The sequence below is a fragment of the Balaenoptera physalus genome, assembly GCF_965194825.1.
Source record: "Balaenoptera physalus genome assembly, chromosome: 15".
In the NCBI taxonomy this organism is placed as follows: domain Eukaryota; kingdom Metazoa; phylum Chordata; class Mammalia; order Artiodactyla; family Balaenopteridae; genus Balaenoptera; species Balaenoptera physalus.
The window spans coordinates 50179166-50202738 of record NC_138894.1 but is presented as its reverse complement, the minus strand read 5'-3'; the positions used below and the strand labels follow the sequence as shown (position 1 = coordinate 50202738).

Genomic DNA, 23573 nt, shown 5'->3' with positions numbered 1-23573 from the left:
GTGCAGAGATCTTTAAATCTTCAACTTAAGAGGCAGAACAGGATTTAGAACCAGCTCTGCTTGAAACCAAATTTGTGCTCTTTCACCACACCTTGTAGTTTTCACAGTATCCTAAGAGATCTTAAGAGATATCATATATGAGGACAGATTGTACATTTCAAAGTGTTATACAAATACAGAGTTTAATAACATTAGCCCTTTTGATGTCTAGGCATGGAAATTCAGGATTGGGTGCCGCTTTTTAATGAATTCTATCTCCCCATTAGATGATCAGTTTGCAAGGAAGCCTGCATCTGAACTTCTATTTCTTTTGTACTGTGCACCGCACAGAATGAGAGCTCAATTAACATTAATAACTAACCATGCAATGCTATCTCTACGGTCTCACATTTAACCTCAGGATCCATTCTATATAATTAAAAGCATCCAGTATAAGTTCAATATGGAGTACATTCCTTGTAAAATATGAACATTTGGAAGAACATGTAGACTATGCTAAAATAGCAAGATTTTATCTATATCTCAGTGTTGTTTTAATTTAATTTATTATTAGAGCTCAAATTTCCTACTGCAGGGGTTTAATGAAATATGAGGCCAAGCGACTATTTAAAAAGAGGAAAACTAAGGCACTGAGCTACTTTCCTGGTCAACTATACATTAAGCAGATATTCTATAGATAAAGGATTGTTAATTTACTGTCATTATCTACATTTGACTTACTTAGAGCCAATATGACTTCTCTCTTCCAAAATATATCATTTAAATTAAAATAACACATTTTAGTTTTAAAAGTCAACAATAAAAAAAAAACCTTAAAAGTACTGTATAACCATATTCTTAGCACGTCACCTTGAAGGGATTATTTTCAGTACTGTCTTCTAAGGTGAAATGACTGAACAGAATGTAAGAGATGAAAATTATAAAATTATTAAAATTTAAGTCTGGGGCCAAAGAGCTACATGTTATATAATTATTGCGAGAGGTGGAAGGGAGAAGAGTTAGGATAAAAGAAAAGGCACCATGTACAGAGGAAAGATGGAGTTCTAGGTATAGGGAAAATAACAGAGTAAAAAGAAGGAATGAATTCTGATAGTCAAGCTCTTCGATCTGATTTTCACACTGCCTCATTTCAAAGCACTTAAGAATATTGATGTAATTTTGCTCTTTGGTTTGAAAAGCTTACAAATCTCTGTAGATGTCGTCTCACAAACACATTGGAATGAACAAGGTAAATATCAAAACCCTGATAATTTAATAGTAAAACTGGGGGAAACATTGATTTAATTCTTCATGAATATTGTACCCCATTTTTTTCAGGATATTCAACCTAGAGATCATTCCTTTCCTCCAAAAAAATGAGAACGTGACTTTAACCTGGAATATCTGTCTGAATAGCACAGAAAAGTGTTTACTTTCTAGGGCAGACATAGCCTTTTACCAGAAATATACTGAACATGAGAAAATTCCTCAACTTCAAGCATCTCAAATACCTATGAACAGAAAATTAAGCAAAATAGTAGGCAGAACCATAGAAATATAGCTGAGAAACTACAAAAAGAGACTGCATACAATCTGCAACGGCTCGCTTAACCTAACCTCTATCAGGGTGAAACTCAGAATAACTTTCTTGAGATGACATCAAATCAGGACATCAAAACATGATACAATCAGGACCATGACAGAAACACTCTCTGGACCTGATACATCGAAGGGTATCACCAATTCCTTAGTAAGGAGGGACTGAATATATTATCCAAACAATTATTTTCACTATTAAATAAAATTCTAATTTATCTATCTATCTATTCAAATACACACACAGAAGTTAACTAGCAAAGCATGTGTTAGTCACACCATAAGTTCAGCCATCAAGTAATTCATTTGTAGGTGTGACAATTCTACATTAAAATAATCCTTCCAAAGTGACTGTCTGTACAAGCCCATGATCTTTGCGTACACCATGAGTTCCGTAAGTACAGCCTCAATCAACTTTCAAAGATTCCAGGCAGGATTTGCAATACTGTTTTTCAGATCAAATAAAAATATTTTGGGTCTAAAAGCTTTATTTAAACTTGATATAAAAGGTGAGAGCTTCATGTCTAACTGATGGATCAGTATATATCATTTGGGAGGGAGACACAAGAGGGAGGAGATATGGGGATATATGTTTATGTATAGCCGATTCACTTTGTTATACAGCAGAAACTAACCCACCATTGTAAAGCAATTATACTCCAATAAAGATGTTAAAAAAAAAAGTTGATAATTAAATATTCCCAGATCTTTCTTCTAAATAAGTAAACAGAAAATCGTAACCGAAACCAAATTAGTAAACTTTTCTACAAAATCTTTACAACTTTATTTTCCTTGTGTTACTATCTTAATAAATCAAAGCACAAGTATACATTTTGAAATTCACCACTATAAGAATCTTTATGAGGACTGAAGTCATAAGTCAAAAACTAAAAAACAAATTCCAGGCAAAGGATTTGCTATTGTTCTTACATGATTCTCCTCTTCACCCACAATATATCTGCTACAACTCAATGACTCAGCAATCAAATGCAAAGGAAAGAGAATGTAACTCATTTTTAAAAAAAACACCTAATGAGCAGACAATTATCTTTCTAAGGGACAGTTTTGCTTTTTCCTATTATATGGGCCAAGTTGCTTTAATAAAAAACATATCTGTGAATAAACTGGAGATTTCAGGAAAGTACCAAGAGACTTTGGGTTGATAAATACTTCTCTGGGCCCTGTTGCCTTTAGAAACTAAACTTCTCCTCCTTCTGGATTTGACTCTCATGATGGCTGAAGATTCTGTTGTGTTTCTTTGCTTTTTTGCTTGCTTGCTTATTTATTTTGGCTCTGGTTTGCTAGCTTATTGGTTTTTTCCTTTGTTTTTACCATACTTGGAACTAATATCTGAGATTAAAGAACAACAACTAAAATATGGGGAGAGCAATATCAGCAAAAATGGTGGCATAGGAATTTCAGAGCTTGTCTTGTCCCCAGAAACATCAATTTGAACAACTATCCACATGTAAAAATAATTTTACAAGAGCCAAGAATTCCAGGTAAAGTATTATAGCACCTGAGTGAAGCACTGAAATTAGAAAAGATGCATGAAGGCAGTAGGAAAGACAGATTCATACTACTTTCATCACTCCTCCCCAAGCCCAGGCAGCCCAACACACAGAGAGATACCCTCTCCCCATGGGAGAAGGAGAGTGAGGTGAGCTCAAATGCCAGGCCCACCCCAGTGGTCCCTGGGTCCTGATTGGCCCTCTGGACCCATGATCCAAGCCTGCCCATGCAGACCCAGGTCCCAAGCCCATCACTGCAGACTCCAGCGCTAGGCCTATCCACATGGACCCAGGCACCAGGATGGCCCCTGTGTACATAAACAACAGGCCTGCCCACTTGCTGACTCAGATACCAAACCTGCCCACCCAAGGACATCAGCAGCAAGCCCACCTGTGGATACCACCAGACAGCCCATCCAGAATCTCAGGACAGGCTGACTTGGTAAAGGACTTTGCCTTCTTAAATCTGGGGAGAGATCTGTATGTCCAAGTTCACGAAGCTAAAAGGTCACACCAGAATTTCAACCCAAAACAATCTTCTCCAAACACATTATAATAAAACTGTCTAAAATCAAAGACATTCTCTACATCTGCTTCTTTATTCCTGTCCTGCCCCTAGGTTCTTCAGAACCATTTTTTGTTTGTTTGTTTGGTTCCATATATATGAGTTAGCATATGGTATTTGTTTTTCTCTTTCTGACTTATTTCACTCTGTATGACAGACTCTAGGTCCATCCACCTCACTACAAATAACTCAATTTCGTTTCTTTCTATTGCTGAGTAATATTCCATTGTATATATGTGCCACATCTTCTTTATCCATTCATCTGTCAATGGACACTTAGGTTGCTTCCATGTCCTGGCTATTGTAAATAGACCTGCAATGAACATTGTGGTACATGACTCTTTTTGAATTATGCCCAGTAGTAGGACTGCTGGGTCGTATGGTAGTTCTATTTTTAGTTTTTTAAGGAACCTCCATACTGTTCTCCATAGTGGCTGTATCAATTTACATTCCCACCAACAGTGCAAGAGGGTTCCCTTTTCTCCACACCCTTGAGGACATGGGGAGTGGGAAGGGTAAGCTGGGACAAAGAGAGTGGCATGGACATATATACACTACCAAATGTAAAATAGATAGCTAGTGGGAAGCAGCCGCATGACAGAGGGAGATCAGCTTGGTGCTCTGTGACCACCTAGAGGGGTGGGATAGGGAGAGTGGGAGGGAGACGCAAGAGGGAGGAGATATGGGGATATATGTGTATATATAGCTGATTCACTTTGTTATAAAGCAGAAACTAACACACCATTGTAAAGCAATTATACTCCAATAAAGATGTTAAAAAAAATAAAAGACAATGAGAAAAATTTTAACAACAAGAGAAAAATTAATTCATATATAAGGGAATCCCCATAAGGCTATCAGTGGATTTCGCAGCAGAAACCTTGCAGGCCAGGAGAGAGTGAGATGATCGAGTCAAACTCTTGAAAGAGAAAATTGCCAAACAAGAATATTTTACCTGGCAAAGTTGTCTTTCAGGAATGAAGGAGTTCATCACCATTTGACCCGTCTTACAAGATGCTGAAAGGTGTTCTTCAAGCTGAAATGAAAGGACTCTAATTAGTAACATGAAATGATGTGAAAATACAAAACATACTGGTAAAGGTAAGTATATAGTCAAATTCAAATACTCTAATACAGTAATTTGGTGGTGTGTAAATCACTTAACTCAAATAAAAAAGGTTTAAAGGACAAAAGTATTAAAAATAAATATAGCTATATTAATTTTAATGTATAGATAATATAAGAAGAGGTAAAATAAGACATCAAACAAAATATGGGGAGAGAGTATAAGGGTAGAATTTTTATATGTGATTAAAGTTGAGTAGTTATCAGCTTAAAAGAGACTATTATATCTCTATATGAGATGTTTTATGTAAGTCTTGTGGTAAGCACAAGGCAAAAACTTACAGTTGATAGGTAAAAGATAAAGAGATGGGAATCAAAGCATTTCACTCTGGAAAATCATCAATTCACAAAGAAAGATGACAAAAGGAGAAGAAAGGAACAAGAAAACTGCAAAACAGCATAAAATAATTAATAAGATGGAATTAGTAAGTTCTTACCTATCAATAATTACTTTAAATGTATATGTATTAAATGCTCAAATCAAAAGGCATAGAGTGGCCAAATGGATTAAAAAACAAGAAGACAAAACCCAACTAAGTGCTGCCTACAAGACACTCACTTCAGCTTTAAGGACATACATAGGTTCAAAGTGAAGGGATAGTAAAAGCAAAAGTGAGTAGGGAAAGCTAAATTTATATCACACAAAACAGACTTTAAGTTAAAACTGTCATGAGAGGCAAATATGGTGATTATATAATGATAAAGGGGTACATTCATTGAGAGGATATATCAAGCATAAATAAACAGGTACCCAACATCAGAGCACCTAAATATATTAAGCAAATACTAACAGATCTGAAGGGATAAGTAGACAGCAATACAGAAACAGTAGGGTACTTCAGTACCTCACTTTTGGCCCTGGATAGATCATCCAGACAGAAAACCAATAAGAAAACACTGGACTTGAACTATATCTTAGACCAAATAGATGTAATAGACACATACAGAACATTCCACCCAACAGCAGCAGAATATAGATTCTTCTCAAGAGCATGCAGAACATTCTCCAGTATAGATATTATGTTAGATCACAAAACAAGCCTTAGCAAATGTAAAAGACTAAAATAATATCAAGTATCTTTTCTGAACACAGTGGTATGAAACTATAAATTCAATAACAGAAGGAAAAGTGGGAAATTCATAAATGTGTGGAAATTAAACAACACACTCCTAAACAACAGGTCAAAGAAGAAATCAAAAGGGAAAATCAAAAGATATCTTGAAGCAAATGAAAAGGGAAACACAACATACCAAAACTAATGGTATAAGCAAAAGCAATTCTAAGAAGGAAGTTCATGGTGATAAATGCCTACACATTAAGAAAAAAAGAAAAATCTCATATAAACAACCTAACTTTTACACTTCAAGAAGAAATAAATGAAATAGAGAATAGAAAATCAGTAGAAAAGACCAGCAAAACTAAGATCTGATTTTTTGAAAAGATAACCAAAATTGACAAACCTTTAGCTAGACCAGCCAAGAGAAAAGGAGAGAATACTGAAATAAATAATCAGAAATGAAAGTGGAGACATTACAACTGACACCACAGAAATACAAAGGATCATAAGAGACTAGTATAAACAGTTATAAACATCCAACAAATTGGGTAACCTAGAACAAATAGATAAATTCCTAGAAACATACAATCAGCCAAGACTGAATCATGAAGAAACAGAAAATTTGAACAGACCAATAATGAGTAAGAAGATTGAAACAGCAAACAAAAACCAGCCAACTAAAAGAGCCCAGAAGCAGATGGCTTCACTGGTGAATTCTACCAAACATTTAAAGAACTGACACCAATTCTTCTCAAACTCTTCTGAAAAACTAAAGATGAGAACAATCCCAAACTCATTTTACAAGGCCAACATTACCCGGATACAAAGAAAGAGAAAGACACTACAATAAAAGAAAACTACAGGCTAATATCCTTAATAAATATAGATGCAAAAATTCTCAACATAATACTAGCAAACTGAATTCAACAGCACATTAAAAGGACCATACACCATGATTAATTGGGATTCATTCCTGGGATGCAAAGATAGTTCAACACAGGCAAGACAATAAATGTGATATATCATACTAATAGAATTAATGATGAAAATCATGTGATTATCTCAACAGATGCAGAAAAAGCATTTGACAAAATTCAACATCCTTTCAAGATAAAAACTCTGAACAAATTGAGTATACAAGGAATGTACTTCAATATAATAAAGTCCATATATGCTCAGCCCACAGCTAACATACTTAATAGTGAAAACTTGAAAGGTTTTCTTATAAGATCAGTAACAAGACAATGTTACCCATTCTCACTGTTTTAACCCAGTTCAGTACTGGAAGTCCTAGCCATAGCAATTAGGCAAGAAAAAAAGAATCTTAATCAGACCAAAAGAAGTAAAATTATCTTTTTGCAGATGATATGACCTTATATATAGAAAGCTCTAAAGATTCTACCAGAAAAGTGTTAGAACTAATACACAAATTCAGTAAAGTTGCAGGATATAAAATCAACATCCAAAAATCAGCCGTGTTTCTATATACTAACAATGGACTATCTGAAAAAGAAATAAAGAAAACATTTATAATAGCATCAAAAATAAAAATATACTTAAGCCTAAATTTAACAAAGGTGGTGAAAGATGTGTGCACTGAGAATTACAAGACTTTGTTGAAAGGAATTGAAGAAGAAACAAATAAATGGAAAGATATCTCATGCTCATGGAGTGGAAAAATTAATATTGTTAAAATGTCCATACCACCAAAGCCATCTATAGATCCAATGCAATCCCTATCAATATTCCAATAGCAATTTTTCACAGAAATAGAAAAATCAATTTTAAAATTTGTTTGGAACCACAAAAGACTGCAAATAGCCAATGTAATTCTGACTTTCGAGACATCACAATTTCTGATTTCAAAACTTTATTACAAAGCTATAGAATCAAAACAGTATAGTACTGGCATCAAAACAGAAACACAGACCAATAAAACAGAAATGAGAGTCCAGAAATAAACACATGCATATATAGTCAACTAATATTTGATAAGGGAGTCAAGAATATTAAATGGGGAAAGGATAATCCCTTCAATAAATGGTGTTGGGAAAACTGAATTGTCACATGCAAAAGAATGAAATTGCACCCCTTTCTAACACTACTCACAAAAATTAACTCAATATGGATTAAAGATTTAAATATAAGATTCAAAACAGTATAGTACTGGCATCAAAACAGAAACACAGACCAATAAAACAGAAATGAGAGTCCAGAAATAAACGCATGCATATATAGTCAACTAATATTTGATAAGGGAGTCAAGAATATTAAATGGGGAAAGGATAATCCCTTCAATAAACGGTGTTGGGAAAACTGAATTGTCACATGCAAAAGAATGAAACTGCACCCCTTTCTAACACTACTCACAAAAATTAACTCAATATGGATTAAAGATTTAAATATAAGATTCAAAACAGTATAGTACTGGCATCAAAACAGAAACACAGACCAATAAAACAGAAATGAGAGTCCAGAAATAAACGCATGCATATATAGTCAACTAATATTTGATAAGGGAGTCAAGAATATTAAATGGGGAAAGGATAATCCCTTCAATAAATGGTGTTGGGAAAACTGAATTGTCACATGCAAAAGAATGAAATTGCACCCCTTTCTAACACTACTCACAAAAATTAACTCAATATGGATTAAAGATTTAAATATAAGATTCAAAACTAAAATTCCTAGAAGAAAACATAGAGAAAATCTCCTTGGCATTGGTATTGGTAATGATTTCTTTGCTATGATACCAAATGTGCAAGCAAAAAAGAACAAAAATAAACTGGGACTATACCAAACAAAAAGCTTCTGCACAACAAAAGAAACAATCAGCAGAATGAAAAGGCAAAGTATAGAATGGGAAAAAAATATTTTCAATCAATCTATCTAATAAGGGGTTAATATAAAAAAGAAACTCAACAGCAAAAAAGCAAACAATCTGATTGAAAAATGAACAAGGATTTATTAAATAGACATTTTTCAAAAGAAGACATATGAATGGCCATAAAATACATGAAAAGATGCTCAAAATCACTAATCAGGAGGGAAATGCAGATCAAACCCACCATGAGAAATCACCTCACACCTGTTAGAATGGTTATTATCAAAAAGACAAAAGAAAACAAGTGTTGGTGAGGATGGGAGAAGAGAAAACTTTTGTGCACTGTTGGTGTAAATGTAAATTGGTACAACCACTATGGAAAACTGTATGGAGGTTCCTCAGAAAATTACAAAATAGAACTACTATATGACCCAGCAATCCCACTTCTAGGTATATATCCAAAGGAAATGAAATCATTATCTTGAAAAGATATCTGCATCTCAATATCCATTGCAGCAATATCTACAACAGCCAAGAAATAGAAACAACCTAAGTCTCCACGGAAGGATGAATGAGTAAAAATAAATGTGGTATATACATACAATGTAATATTATTCGGCTATAAAAAAAGGAAAACCTGCCATTTATACAACATGGATGGACCTTGAGAGCATTATGCTATATGAACTAGGTCAAACAGAGGAAGAAAAATACTGCATGCTCTCATTTATATGTGGAATCTGAAAAAGCCATAATCATAGAAATAGAAAGTACAATGGTGATTGCCAGAGACAATGGGGGAAAAGGGGAGATATTGGTCAAAGGGTACAAATTTCCAGTGATAAGACAAATAAGTTCTGGGGATCTAATTTATAGTATGGTGACTCCAATCAACAATACTGTATTATGTACTTGAAATTTGTTAAGAAAATAGATCTTAAATGTTATCATCAAAAAAATAAAAATAAAAAGGCAATTATGTGACGGGGTGGGTATGTTAAGTAACCTTATTGTGGTACTCATTTCACAATACATATGTGTATCAAAACATCACACTGTACACCTTAAACTTACATACATGTCAATAATATCGCAATAAAGTTGGAAAAAATAGAGCAGATATTTCATCATAAAGTACATTTTGCCATAGTAGGACGTTGGTAACAGCATTAAATCCTCATTAACCAAAGTTAATATGTTGAGAAGAGATTTGGAAAACAAGAAATTAAACTACAGTAAAATTTTCACCATGAGCCAATTCTTCTATTCCTGTAACAGACATACTTTAAGTGGCCCCATGATCTCTGCCTTCTGGGGTTCATATCCTTGTAAATTCCCTTCCCTTGAGAGCAGGAACTATGCCTCATTTCTAACCGACAGAATATAGCAGAGGTGATAGGTTTTCACTCCCATGATCATGTTACATTATAAAAGACTCAATCATGTTAGCTTACTTCTCCCTTTGTGGGCTTTGAGAAAGCAAGCTTCCATGAAACTTAAAATTACAAGGGACTGAATGTTGCCAACAACAATGCTAGAGGCGAAGTGCATATTTCCCCACCTGAGTCTCCAGCTGAGAACCCAGCCCTGGACGACACCTTGATTGTAAGTTTTGATACCCTAAGCAGAGGACCCAGTTAAGCTGTGCCCAGACACCCGACCCACAAAACTTCTGAGATAATAAATGCAGGTTATTTTATGCTGTGGTAATTTGCTGTACATACTAATACAATTCCACAATCAAAAAGTTGGTTTAAAATATAAATGCCCATAAGAAAAGTATGCCAGTCTAAATTATTTTTATGAGAGATTTTCCTTTAATAGATACTGATAGTGGGATGGGGACTGGAAATTATTTAGAAAGTATGACAGAACTAGAAGAAACTTGCTTTAATTGCTTGAAATAAGAATAATCATCTTAAAAATGAACAAAATAAACAGACAAAACTATTGTGTAATTGTACTCGAATGTTCAAAGCTTCGATCAATTCCAGCACCCCCGTGAAAATTCTCATCCTTCTGTACCAATGCAACATCACTATTCTCCTGGTGGCTTTTAAAGTTCCAGAGCTCTCCTGGACACTTCCTTTTATCACCAAATTCTGATCACTCTATCTCTATGGGCACGTAACATCTGACCTCTCCTTTTCATATGAATTCCACTCTCTCTGAGTTCTCATCTCTCCTGATCTATATAACAGCATATCAAGTAGTCTTTAAACCTTATTTATTGAAAAAAAATTTAGGGAATACCTGCCATGTGGTAGAATATCCAATAAAACATCATATAAACTGTTGTCAGAGTATCTTTCTAAATGACAGGGCTAATCAAGGAAAAGAATCTATCAAAGCCATCCCACAATCAAACAGAGGTTGTGTACTTTGCATTTCAGCTAACTTTCAATCAATCAACACATCAGAATTCCTCTAGAAGAGCCAAATATTTTACTTAGCCAACAAAGAAAAATAAAGACTATTTTCATAAAAAGAATATACATTTTATTATAAAAAGTAAACCTTTAAATACTATATGCTTAACTTTACAATGCAGATACTAATAATACTCACCTGATATGGTTATTTTGAGAATAAATGAAAGAATATGCATAAAGCCCTGGGAACACCACATGAGCCATCAGAACCATTCAATAAATTGTAGTAATTATTATTTGTATTCTCATTTAAATTGATTCATAAGCAAGCATTTTTCAAATGAACAATAATAAAATGTAGTTAAAATGAGAAGGACAGACCTTTCAAGAAAAGATAATTGATAACTTTATACTTATAGACATGTATACAGAATTTAGGAGACTATTTTAGTAATTCAGGAACAATAATTATGTCCTTAGACATGAGAATATAAACTCAGTTTAAGACATATTGAAGAGATATATTTGAAAGAACTTGATAACTGATTGAGTGTGAAGGGTAAATAAAGAGAGGCTTCAAGAATGTCTTCTATATTTCAGGCTGTATTTCACCACTAACATTAACCAAGGTGAGAATTAAATTCAGCTTAGGGGATGAATTTAAGATGATACAGAAATTTCAGATAGTGATACCAATGGGCAATAAAAAGATGCCTGTAACCCTAGATTGAATAGCTTAAGGGCAGGGACCTTTTTTCACTCATTTTTCTTCAAGTACAAGCCTTGCACTGGAAAGTATTCAATACAAGATTTAATTCAATTGACAGTTCTATTTTGGAAAGGTCAGAAAGCCCAAGAAAAAGAACACAGTAAGTATCAAAATACCTATTCTTCTCTTTTCAATCAAAATTCAGTAGGGACCAGAAACATTCACAAATGTTTACTGTCTCACCAATCCAGAACAGAAATAGAATGTTTTGCAAAGAATAGAACTGATTCAAGCCCTATAGTTTTGGTAAAGTTGCTTGAAACAGTTTTGTAAATAATTTAATACAATTTTATTTCAATAAAAAATTCTCGATATCAAATATTTAGCATCTCCTATTCATCTGTCGTTAAAATAAACTGAAATACCCAGTGTTTTCAAACCCTTCCAAAATAAAATCTCTAAGCACTGTCAGATCCTTCCCCTGTTGGATAGATTGCTTTGTGTGATTCACATTATATCTGTGAAATCCAATTTCTGCATAAATCCTGTGATCAGACTCTACAATCTATTTCCCACATTGATTGGGCTCTTTAACATGGCTTTCAGTCAGAATTATTTGATCTCTTTAACTTTAAGCTTCTGAAGATAGGCGCAGGGATCCAACCTGTCTTTCTTAAGCTGTCAATTGTCATGTAAATACGAGAACTTTTTTTAGTAGTCATTATCAAACCTTGGATACAGAAAATTCCCTGAGCTACTTCCCCGCCTAAAAGAGTCTAATTGCATTTCTCAGACCATTTCTAAAAAGAAACTTCCCATGCGGAAATTTGAGGTGAATGTGATAGTTTAGGTTCTGGGAAAACATCTAAAGCCAAAAAATTGCTTTGAAAAAAACCTTCCGTATGAAAAAAAAGTCAGACAAATTTAGTCAATGTGACCTATTTTTAAATGTATGTTTCCCTGAGAGAATAATCTGAAGCACACTTTACACTACAAAAAAACTTAGTTTTCCTGGACTAAGCATACTTATGAGATTGCAAAAAGAAGTCAAATTAAGTTAGGCCAGTAACTACAATTCACTGGCATTTCTCATAAGATGTTCATTTGCAAATATTGAAAAATAAAGGTCTAGAGCAATTTTAAGCAATATTCTGAATCATATGCTGCTTTCTACCTTAAAGTTCTCTCTCCAAGTGCTTCAGAATGGTAGAGATTAGGACAGGACATTCTACATAGCTTTCCGGCTCATCTAGATTTCCAAATTGGGGTAAGGAGTCAGATTTTTCACATTTGCTTACTCACTGATATCATCTATAAAATGTGAGCACACAACATTTATTAACTTCTATGCCAAGCGCTAAGAACAGATACAAAAGAGAGGAATTGTCATTGCTTCCCAAGGCAGATGGGCTTTCCTCCAAACTAAGGGTGCCAGGATAGCCTTTTGAGATAGAGGACCCATTAGAATCTCTCTCACCAACAAATTTCTCATCTTGGATGAGACTGGATGATCTTGCCATCTGCTCTCGGTCCTAGTTGTCCAGACCTTTGTTGGAAGCCCTTAAAGTAATTTTTTTGTGAAATATCCTTAAAGAATTGCTTCCACGCTGTTTCTTTGTGCTTCCTGCACTCTCTTTTCACATACCCTCAGTCAAATTTGCCTCTCTTGTCATTTAAAATTAAAAAATATTCAAAGGCATTGACCAACTGTTCCTTAAAAATGCCTAACGCTCCCACATTAAACACCTTTGCATGAGGAATACATGCTGCTTGGCACAATCTCTTACCCCATCTGTAATCTGCTGGTAACTTTAAAAAATGTACACTTCATACTATTTGACTACCCAATCCACAGTAACCACCAGGTCTCCTATTCGGTTTTAATGTTCGGAATATATAACTGATGTGTTCCTTGTTTATTCATCTTTTTGGAGGTCCTATTATGAGACCATAACGTGACAGCAGAGAACCCTGTCTGTCTGCCCCACTTGTTTATCCCTATATCCACAGTACCTAGAACAGTGCCTGACATATACTGGATGCTCAATAAATATGTTAGATGAAAAAAATAAAATATATTATTGCAGAAATCGTCCACAATGCAGTCTGCTGAAGGAATATGTCCCTATATAATTCCATGAAGGGACCTTATTTTTGACGTCAGTCTGGTCACAATTCAGACTATATCTTATGGTTGGCAAGGATTTGTAAATAGCAGTGAAACAACAGCAAATATACCAAAAGATAACTGGCATTTTGCAATTGTGAGCATCAGCATTTGCTCAGTCTTCAGAAACAACAATTTTCTTCTGGCCGGCATGTAACTTTAAGAAAGACTGTCAACTTGATTACTGGAAAGTGTCCCCTGAACTGAAAAGAACATCACAGCATAAAATTCTGCCCCTGCAGCTGAAATGGCCTGGATGTTTCCTCACCAGCAGCCGATGCCAGACAACTTTTCACTCTACTGAACAGGCAGCCAGCTGGGGAAGATGTGACTTCTGTCCCAAACCATATAAAATGTACAAGATAAAAGGATTAGGTGTTCTGTTTGAAAAGAGAAAGGAGAGTCCACCATATTCCTGGAATATCTGGAAAGGTTTTTTCCAACTTCGTGCGGTTGGATGGGGAAGCAATTAGTTGGAGATGCATAGATTTCAAAGCAGAAAAAAAGGAGGATGGAGAGCAACTGAGCACACCTTTATGAAAATCCTTTCATTGGGGCTTCCCTGGTGGCGCAGTGGTTGAGAAACTGCCTGCCGATGCAGCGGACACGGGTTCGAGCCCTGGTCTGGGAAGATCCCACATGCCGCGGAGCGACTAGGCCTGTGAGCCACAATTGCTGAGCCTGCGCGTCTGGAGCCTGTGCTCCGCAACAAGAGAGGCCGCGATAGTGAGAGGCCCGCGCACCGCGATGAAGAGTGGCCCCCGCTTGCCGCAACTAGAGAAAGCCCTCGCGCAGAAACGAAGACCCGACGCAGCCATAAATAAATAAATAAAATTTAAAAAAAAAGTTTCTTTTAAAAAAAAAAATCCTTTCATCTATACCTCTCATGGCTTCCCAGGCATCCTGCTGGTTCAGGGTGAGCACATCAATATTTATAGCACACCACACCAGGGGGCCCATGCTCCCCAGCAGGGGCGATTAATATGTGATATCAACATCTATGACAAGACACATTTTATTTCTGTCAACAAACAAAGAGGTTTCTACTTTCTCTGTCAGCTGAATACCCAAGCCTTTTATTTTGCACAATAAACCATCTATGTCTGGAGCTGAAAGATAGATGTTGAACCACAGTCAATTCTTTAAATAGGTTTCTTCAACTGGCAGGTGGCCTGTCTGAGGCCTGTATCGAACATGAGGAATGTGGGGATAAGCAAATATGATGGGGAGGGGTCCGAGGAAAGATTTGCCTGCCCTGGTTTTCATAGCATGTATTTCGCACTGGGCTGTATACAGTGGAGAAAACGGCAGTGTTTCTGTCCTCAAGGAACTTTCAAATGAGTCTAATACATATGACACAGGAGAAATGTGGGACAACTTATCTTTAGACAGTGCTGTCTTTTTAAGACTTTCAGGTGCTATGCAAGCGTTAATTTCTAGAGTTATGATGAGGTAGTAAAATGGACCCCATTTATAATAAAAAGAGCTTTTGTAACTCTTCCCTCAAAACATAGAAAACAAGGACTGGTTCTTAGATAAGAGAGGAGTAAGGTTTTCTTTTTCATAGTATGAAAATGAGCTCACTCAAGAACAATAAGTGTGTGGCCCAGTGCTGCAGATAATGCCTCTGAGTGTTGCCGAATATTTTCTCTGCAAAACCAAGTGGGCTGAGCAGAAGTAGTGGCTATGAATCTCCTGTTCACGCCAGCTCAGCCCCCCTGAGACCCATGCCCACTACATCCAGAAATGAATATGCGTCAGCTCTTCATGATCCACTGGACTCTCTGTAACATATCCTTGGTATCTACTAAGTTTTTATTGCTGATGTTCATGAAGAAATAGATCCAATGGAGCTGTAAACCTCATTAAAATATTCATGGAGTTAATGGGACAGCTGGTTGCTAACACATTTACGAGTCTTAAAGTGGGTTCTTGTCCCTGATTATTAAGTAAATGGACTCCTTAGTAAAATGGCAAAATGTTATCTGCCATGTGATTTCTGAAATTTTATTAGAAAATGATGATGAGGATTAAGCTAGACAGTATATTTATTAAGAGTGTATTATGTTCTCTGTGCTTTACCTATGTTATATGATTGGATTATCATCATCATTCCATTAGGTAAATTTTTTTTAACATGCCCATTTTACAGATGAAGAAACAAAGTCTTAGATTAAGCAATTTGTCCAAGATCTCACGAATAGTAAGTGGTATTGCAGAGACTTGAATTAGGTTTTCCTGTCTCTGAAGACTTTTTTGTCTTTGATAGAGCACATTATTATCCCAAAGACCAAGCTTATGCTATCCAATAATTTATTCGGAGCATCTACTATTTTCTCAGCATTATCCTATAGTGCCCTGGCAACATTTGACTTTGCCTTCAGATGTTTACAGTCTTAAGAGACAAGGAAAATAAACATGAATAAAACAATAAGAGAACAATTCAGAAGGAAGTAATTAAGTGCTGATAAAATGAAACCAAGTGCCAGCTTGGTATCACATACAGAGCCCTAGATTTGAAATCAGAAACACAGATTTAAGCATAGTTCTGTCACTTATTTCTGTACATCATTAGGCAAATTACTTAACTTTGATCTCCTCACAGGATAATATTCTCTGTCATGGGAATATGTCTCTTATCTTTACTGGACTCATATCTGAGTCCTGTGAAGTCTGTATATAAAAACAGAAAGATGTATTTTACTCAGTGTCTCTTTCAAAACAAGAGCACATGCAGTACAGTCTGGGTTCACTTCTGAGAGAGGGTAACATTAAAGACAAACCTGGAGCAAAGTGTGCTTCCCAAACAGCTTTCGTACCAGGAGGGTTCTCACACCTCCTAAGAGGAACAGCAGTAAAGGCCCTGGTGCCAGAGAAGCAGCGGCAGAGCAGCTGGGGAGGAGCAGTGCCAGGGGAGCTGGTGAGAGGCAGGGATGCCCAGCAGGGCGGGCGCAGAGCAGAGGCAGCGGGTGGGAAGGAGTGATCAGGCCTATCCTAAACCTCTGCAGGGCTGGGGGCAGGAGAATAAATGGAGTCAACATAATGTATATCTAAATATTTAAAAGTTGTAAATAGAGCTACTAGAATGACAAATAAAATCTCTTCTATCCCCCTACCTTCATATGATCCTCTACTTGACAGCACTGGGAGCTCTTGGTCACCCCTGGCTGGAGGCCTGTAGCTCATACCCTTTTACTTCCTGACCAGGCTCTGTCCAGCCCTGCCGGTGGTGTCTCAGATGCCTTAGGCTGGTGGACACCCCAGCCTAAGTGCCCAAGCTCCCTCTATAACCGCTCCAAACAGTTCTGCTTACGCTCAGGCCTACAGGTGTGCTTTGTGACAATGTGATTCAGCCTCAGAAGGACAGAATTCTGTAGGTAAGAGACGACAGAAGGACGCTGCTTCTATAGCAGGCAGCATCCTGCAGGGAGGGTTAAGTTATGACTGCGAAAAGGTAGGCAGCAGTTCCTTGCAGAAATCTTTGCAGAACTAAAAGGAAGGTAAGGGGCTTCCCTGGTGGCGCAGTGGTTGAGAGTCTGCCTGCTAGTGCAGGGGACACGGGTTCGAGCCCTGGTCTGGGAGGATCCCACATGCCGCGAAGCGACTAAGCCCGTGAGCCACAACTGCTGGGCCTGCGCGTCTGGAGCCTGTGCTCCGCAACAGGAGAGGCCGCGATGGTGAAGAGGCCCTCGCACCGCGATGAAGAGTGGCCCCCGCTTGCCGCAACTAGAGAAAGCCCTCGCACAGAAACGAAGATCCAACACAGCCAAAAATAAATATAAAAATAAATAAATAAATAAATAAATAAAAGATTACTATTAAAAAAAAAAAGTCATCAGAGGTAAACATTAATTATGTCATGGTTTGTTATAGCTTTGGCACTTGGCGTAAATATTTGTCAAAGAAACAACTCCTACAAACTTCATCCCATCTAGTGCCAAATTATGATTGTATTCCCAGCACCTAACTCCACACATGATATATAACATGATGAATAAGCATTCGTTAAATACATAGACAGAAAACTATGTGCTACAGCCAAAAGCCATTGAATCCAGAAAGAATTCTTTTAATCAAATCAGAATAAAAGAATGAATGAATGAATGAATGAATAAAATATTATGCAAGGGAAAATCAGGGTATTGTCACTATCACCACTGCATTGTGAGTGAATACATAAGCAAGCTCAAGTGAAGAATCAAAATTCTTGTGATTCAAGCCAGAAATTCAAGACGAAATTAAAAAACATAAAGTGTCCTAGTTGTCCATGGAATTTGGAATAAATTCTCAGGTCATTGTCCTTTGCAAGCACAGGTGAAGCTTAAGGAACTGCATACATAAGCTGTCTATTAGATTTTTCGAGCACTGAGGCAACTCACAATAAATAGTATGAAATTTTACGTAAATTATGTGAATCTATAAATGTTATGGTCAGTCAGTTTATTAGACTTATTATTTTTTCCCATCCATAGCAGGATGAAAGCTCTATGATAGTTGATATATCTAAGCAATCCTTTCTTTTATCACATAAAAAAAAGATAAAATGGAACCAGGTTTGTCTTTCCTTTATATATTAAAAATAAAATCCTAGGTATCTCTCTCAGGGACTTATTCTACCTTATCTGGGAAAGAATTCATGTAAGAAAGGCTCTGGGAAAATTTGGAACAGGGAACTTACACATTTTTAACAAGTTGTTCCCTCAACTAAGTGTTTCCCTTTGGCAGCCTCAGAGTCTGGAGGCAGATATGCTTTGTGCCTATATCAGCTTAAGATAAATTTTTTTGATATTTCCACTCAGTAGGATTTTAAATGAGACACTTGAGGAAACTAAGGGGTTCTTTCATATCCCAAAATGACTTCTCTCGCAAACATTCTTTGTCATCAAGGAGACTGACTCTGGGAAGCCACGGAGAAGGATGGCCATTAGGTGATGTTCTCAGAGAAAAAGAGCAAATGGAGGTAATTCCCTGGCTCCCTTCTTGGTGTTCAAAATAAACCGTCCATCCTTATCCTTCAGTCCTATGAGATTTCTGCTATATAAATACTGCTTGAAATCCTGGCTTGTTCCATATTGAATAATCTACGCCTACTCTATATTGTTCACGGGTAGTAGAACTTGGCTTCCCTTTGCCAACTGCACGTCTAGCTTTACTTTGTACTTTCCATCCCATATAAAATTATAACTGAATTGATAACGAATGCTGATTGACCAAGAACATCTCAATTTATCCACTCCCAGTGCTTAAAATATTAATTTAAAAACATGTTATTTCCATCAGTTACCACTAGGTGGAGATACAAATTTTGAAGCGCTTAATAAATGTCCCTGTTTGCATTTACTGAAGGGTAATTGTACAAAATAATGTATATGATTGCTGTATTTTCACATCTTTAAATTCCACTGCCTTGGGTAATGCTGAATCCAATACTGTTTTAACTCATGTTAAGAAATAGACACACACACATACAAATATATATATATGACAAGTCTAAAACGTGCATTTTTATATTAATTCTGTAATATATGCATACTTTAATAATGAAGTCAATACTTATCTGGCTTGGCAATAATCGGAGAAAATTCACTGCCTATTACTTTATTTGGAATGCCTTCAATACCTGACAAAATGTAACAATGTTAGTTGAAATTGGGACTGAGGTAAGGGAAGCATGGAAGCAAAAGTAGATGTTGTTTATACTGAGAGCCAAGTGTCCCCTTTCTGCTCTCCCCTGTGCTTAATTCGGGGTCCTCATGTTTTTTCGCCCCCTATTTGTTATAGAAATCTACTTTCAAAATGCATCTGGTGATCTTATTCAAACTGAAATGTCAATGATTAACAATGTACTATGTGTTATCTCACACAGGGAAACTGTTTTTAAACAGGGCCTATAATATTAAGCTTAAGTTAAGTCTTTAACAAAGGAATTTCAAACATTAGCAAATTAGTGGACAGGACCTAAATAGTTTTCTCTTGATCCCTGAAATCACTCACAAAGGAGGAAGGTCAGCCCATACTGAAATGCAGGAAGATTCTGATTGATTTTTTCTTCATTGTGGCATTTGGTGCAATGCAGAAAGAGCATCTCTGGGCTTGTGATGACTTGGAGAAGGGTGGTTATCTGCATGATTTCTCAGCATGAGGTGGCAGCTGGCAAGAGAAACTGCACTGACTGCAGTCCTTCAAGAAGAGAAACAGATGAGTCCTTGGGGCTGGGGTATTTTGTTCCATGAAGAGAAAAACTGAAATGGGGTGGGGACTGTGAATGGATGAAATGAGGAATGCAAGTTAAACACAGGCTGATGTGGATCTGTAGGGGTACCTTACTTATTCACATCTGTGTCCCCCAAAGACTTAGGCTACAAAGAAACTGAAATCCACACAGGGTGAGGCATTGGAATGGAGAAAACAAATTATGAAGAGTTCTCACTAGTTACTCTATCTCCAAATATTTAGAGTGATTACAATTTTTTTTCTCTTCACCTAATCCAGGCTACTTATTTAGGAAATGTAACTAAGTTCTCAGAAAGAGAATGCAGTAAATGAAAACCTGCCGCTTTGTCAAATTTACTACCTAAAAATTTCTGTCACTTTGATTCTCTAAGGAGAAGTCTTTTATTATAAGTAGATGTCTGCTAGTGTCTCTGATTAGAAATACTTTGGAGAGAAGGAAAGGAGGGCGTGGGGATCCAGTGGGTCTTTTTCCCATTTGTTAGGAAAAGGTAAATTAAATGCCCACTCACGGAGTTTAACCTAGCACCAGTCCTACACTTACCACGCAATTGTTCTTGCTTTGTATGATTTGTTGTTACTTTATCAAGTACTGACAATTTGTTTGATAGGTTTCTGCCTCCTTTCTTACAGCAAATATTTCATAAAATAGACAAGTTTCTAGGAAACAAGTAGAACCATTCACCTGAGATTTAGAGTTCTGTGTGGGCAATGGCATAATTGGTCCATATTATTGGGTTTATGGAAGTACAGAAAATAGCATGCTATATGGGTTTGGTTTATATATGTCATAGTTTTTCCCAGGGGAAAAGGATAACAGTGAAATTGGCTAGGATAGATATATTTTATTCATGCACATATTCAACAAAAACTGAATGAGCACTTGCAAAGGGCAGGTGTTAAACACAAAATAGTCAGAACCCTCCTAGAGATCACAGTCTAGTGTGAGAGATGCCCAAAGATAATATAAGATAAATGATTTATAATATGCATAAGAACAATTAAGGAAAAAATAAAGCATATTATGAGAAGGTATAGCAGGGGCAACTAATTTAGTTTGGTGGAACCATTTGAGGAATTTCTTAGAAGCTGACATTCAAGGTGAGACTTTTAAAATGACCAGGAGTTACCCAGATAAAGAGGTGGAGAGAAGAGGGTCTTAGGCAGGATAATAGTACATGTGAGGTCTCTTGTCATGTTTGATGAACCACAACTTTGCTCACCAAAGAGATGATGCCCCCTTTCCTTTTGGATTCCACCTGTAGACATTTGGTTGCTGTTTCAGTAGGGTCCAAACAGGAAACAGATGTTAGAGTCAAATTAGAATAATTCAAAGAGTGTTTAAATATATATAAACATGTGGGCAGGTTGTAGAAACGTAAAGGATTTTGTAGTTAACCTGGGGTTTGCAACCATGGAGCTATTACTGCCCTCAGACCCAAAGGGACAAGGCAAAAGCATGTAACAGAACCTGGCAGTGGAGTATTATGTAGAAAAGGCCATCTTGAACAGAGCGACGACTATCAGTCCAAAGAGACAGGTAGCCAGATTGGTTCCACAGTGAGGGGGCCTCACTCCCCTCCCTCTCTCTGATCTCCTTCTTGGGCATCCCACTGATGACCCCAACTAGAAGCCACATGGCAGGGGAGTCCATACAGTTTAGCCCCCCAGACAGAGAACAGGGTAGATGGAAAGGGATGGACAGTGGATCTGAAAGAGCAAACATAAATGCCTGGCACACTTGGTCATTTCTAGGACGAAGAAAGGATGCCAAGAAGGGAAATGGCGCTTAGACCAATCATATTCTGATAAGCAGAAAAAACTAGCAGCAATCCATCCCAGCTTTCATTCTTTTGATGTTTCCTCATTTCTATTATTTCTCTGTCCACTTGGATGAATCTGCTTCTTACTAGCAAGATGGTTTCCCTATTTGCTTTCAATCATACACTCCGGGAATACAGAATCCTGATATTCCTCCACTTCTCTGCAGGAATCTGTACACCCTGCTTGTTGCTCCTCTAAATCTATGTTCCTAGTATAACTGTCAATAGAATCACCCATGATGTAGCATGGGTTTTTCACTCTACAAGATACATGAGATTCACCTTGGGAGCTTGGAGAAAGGCAGAATCCTGCCCTCAGAGGTTCTGAGTCAGTAGATCTGGTCTGAGACCCTAGAATCTGTATTTAAAACAGGCATCCTAGATGATTCTGATGCATGTGATCCAAGGAACATATTTTGAGAGACGCTGGTACAGTTGCTACAGCAAAGATAGCATATTACTGAATTAGTACATTTCTGAAAACATTGATGTATATACCAGTATTTTAAAAAGTAGAAATTTTGGAAAAAGAAACTTAGTGCAAAAATAGAAACAGAATCATGCACTGATCTACTTAAATTTACAAGGAAAGCTAAAAATAAATGGAGTTATTACAATTAATCCTGAGTTGCTAGTGACATCATTTGTGAGGGTTTTTACCTTTTTCTGTGACTAATCTTCTGTGAATAATGGTTCATGGTGCTTTTGCTTTACATTTATATAATCATCAACCCCCAGGGGCACCTAATGATTTTTAAACCAACACCTAAATGCACTAGGGTAACTTATACCTTCAAAGAACCTTGAAAATTGTTTTGTATTGTTATATATTTGTTAATGTGAACAAGCATTCTCTATACTATATGCCAGTTTTGTACATTAAGATTTCTCTATCAGGTTTTACTTTAGAGCAGAAGTCAACAAACTTTATTTTGTAAAGGGCTAAATAGTAAATATTCTAGGCTATGCTGGCCATATGGTCTCTGCTGCCAGTACTCAACCCTGCTGCTGTGGTGGGAAAGCAGCTCCAGATAAAACATAACAAATAAGTGTAGCTGTGTTCCAATAAAACTTTATCTGTGGTCACCAAATTTTGAATCTTGTATCATTTTCACGGGCCATGAAATAGCCTTCCTTAATTTTGTTTCAACCATTTACAAACGTAAAAACCATTCTACCTCATAAGCCACCCAAAAACTGACAGTGGGTTATAATTTGTTGAACCCTGATTTTGAGCAATCTTATAGGTTATAGTGATTAGAACATACAGATTTCATTTCTTATCCCTAGACATAAGGCACAAAAGAATGTAGGTCTTCAAGCAAGCCATGATAAGCTACCCTTTACAACTGTGTCTTAAAGGAAAGGTAAGAAAAAAGATGAATCATATAAACCTGGGATTGAGTCCCAGTTGCTAGCTTCACCTCCACAAACACTGTCACCTCGAGCAAATTACTTCTCTTCCCTTAGCCTCACTTTCTTCACCTTTTAAATTGGGTTTACTCTTCTCACTTCACAGTATTACTATAAAAATAAAAAAGGTAATAGTACTCAGCACCATGCCTGGTACCTGAAGATGCTCCTTAAAAATGAACCTGTTGGGCTCCCCTGGT

At 36.7% G+C, this 23573-nt stretch overlaps 1 long non-coding RNA gene across 2 annotated transcripts in view; it reads right to left on the bottom strand.

The window, feature by feature from the left end:
* Positions 1-23573, bottom strand: part of LOC309643550 — an 813743-nt gene that overhangs the window by 37450 nt on the left and 752720 nt on the right. Inside the window, exon 4 of one of the 2 annotated variants that reach the window (XR_014253815.1) lies at positions 4465-4687. The exons of the other annotated variant lie outside the window; for it this stretch is intronic. This is a non-coding gene — a long non-coding RNA (uncharacterized lncRNA). Of the gene's footprint in view, positions 1-4464; positions 4688-23573 lie in introns of those variants that run through there. 2 annotated transcript variants of the gene reach the window in all.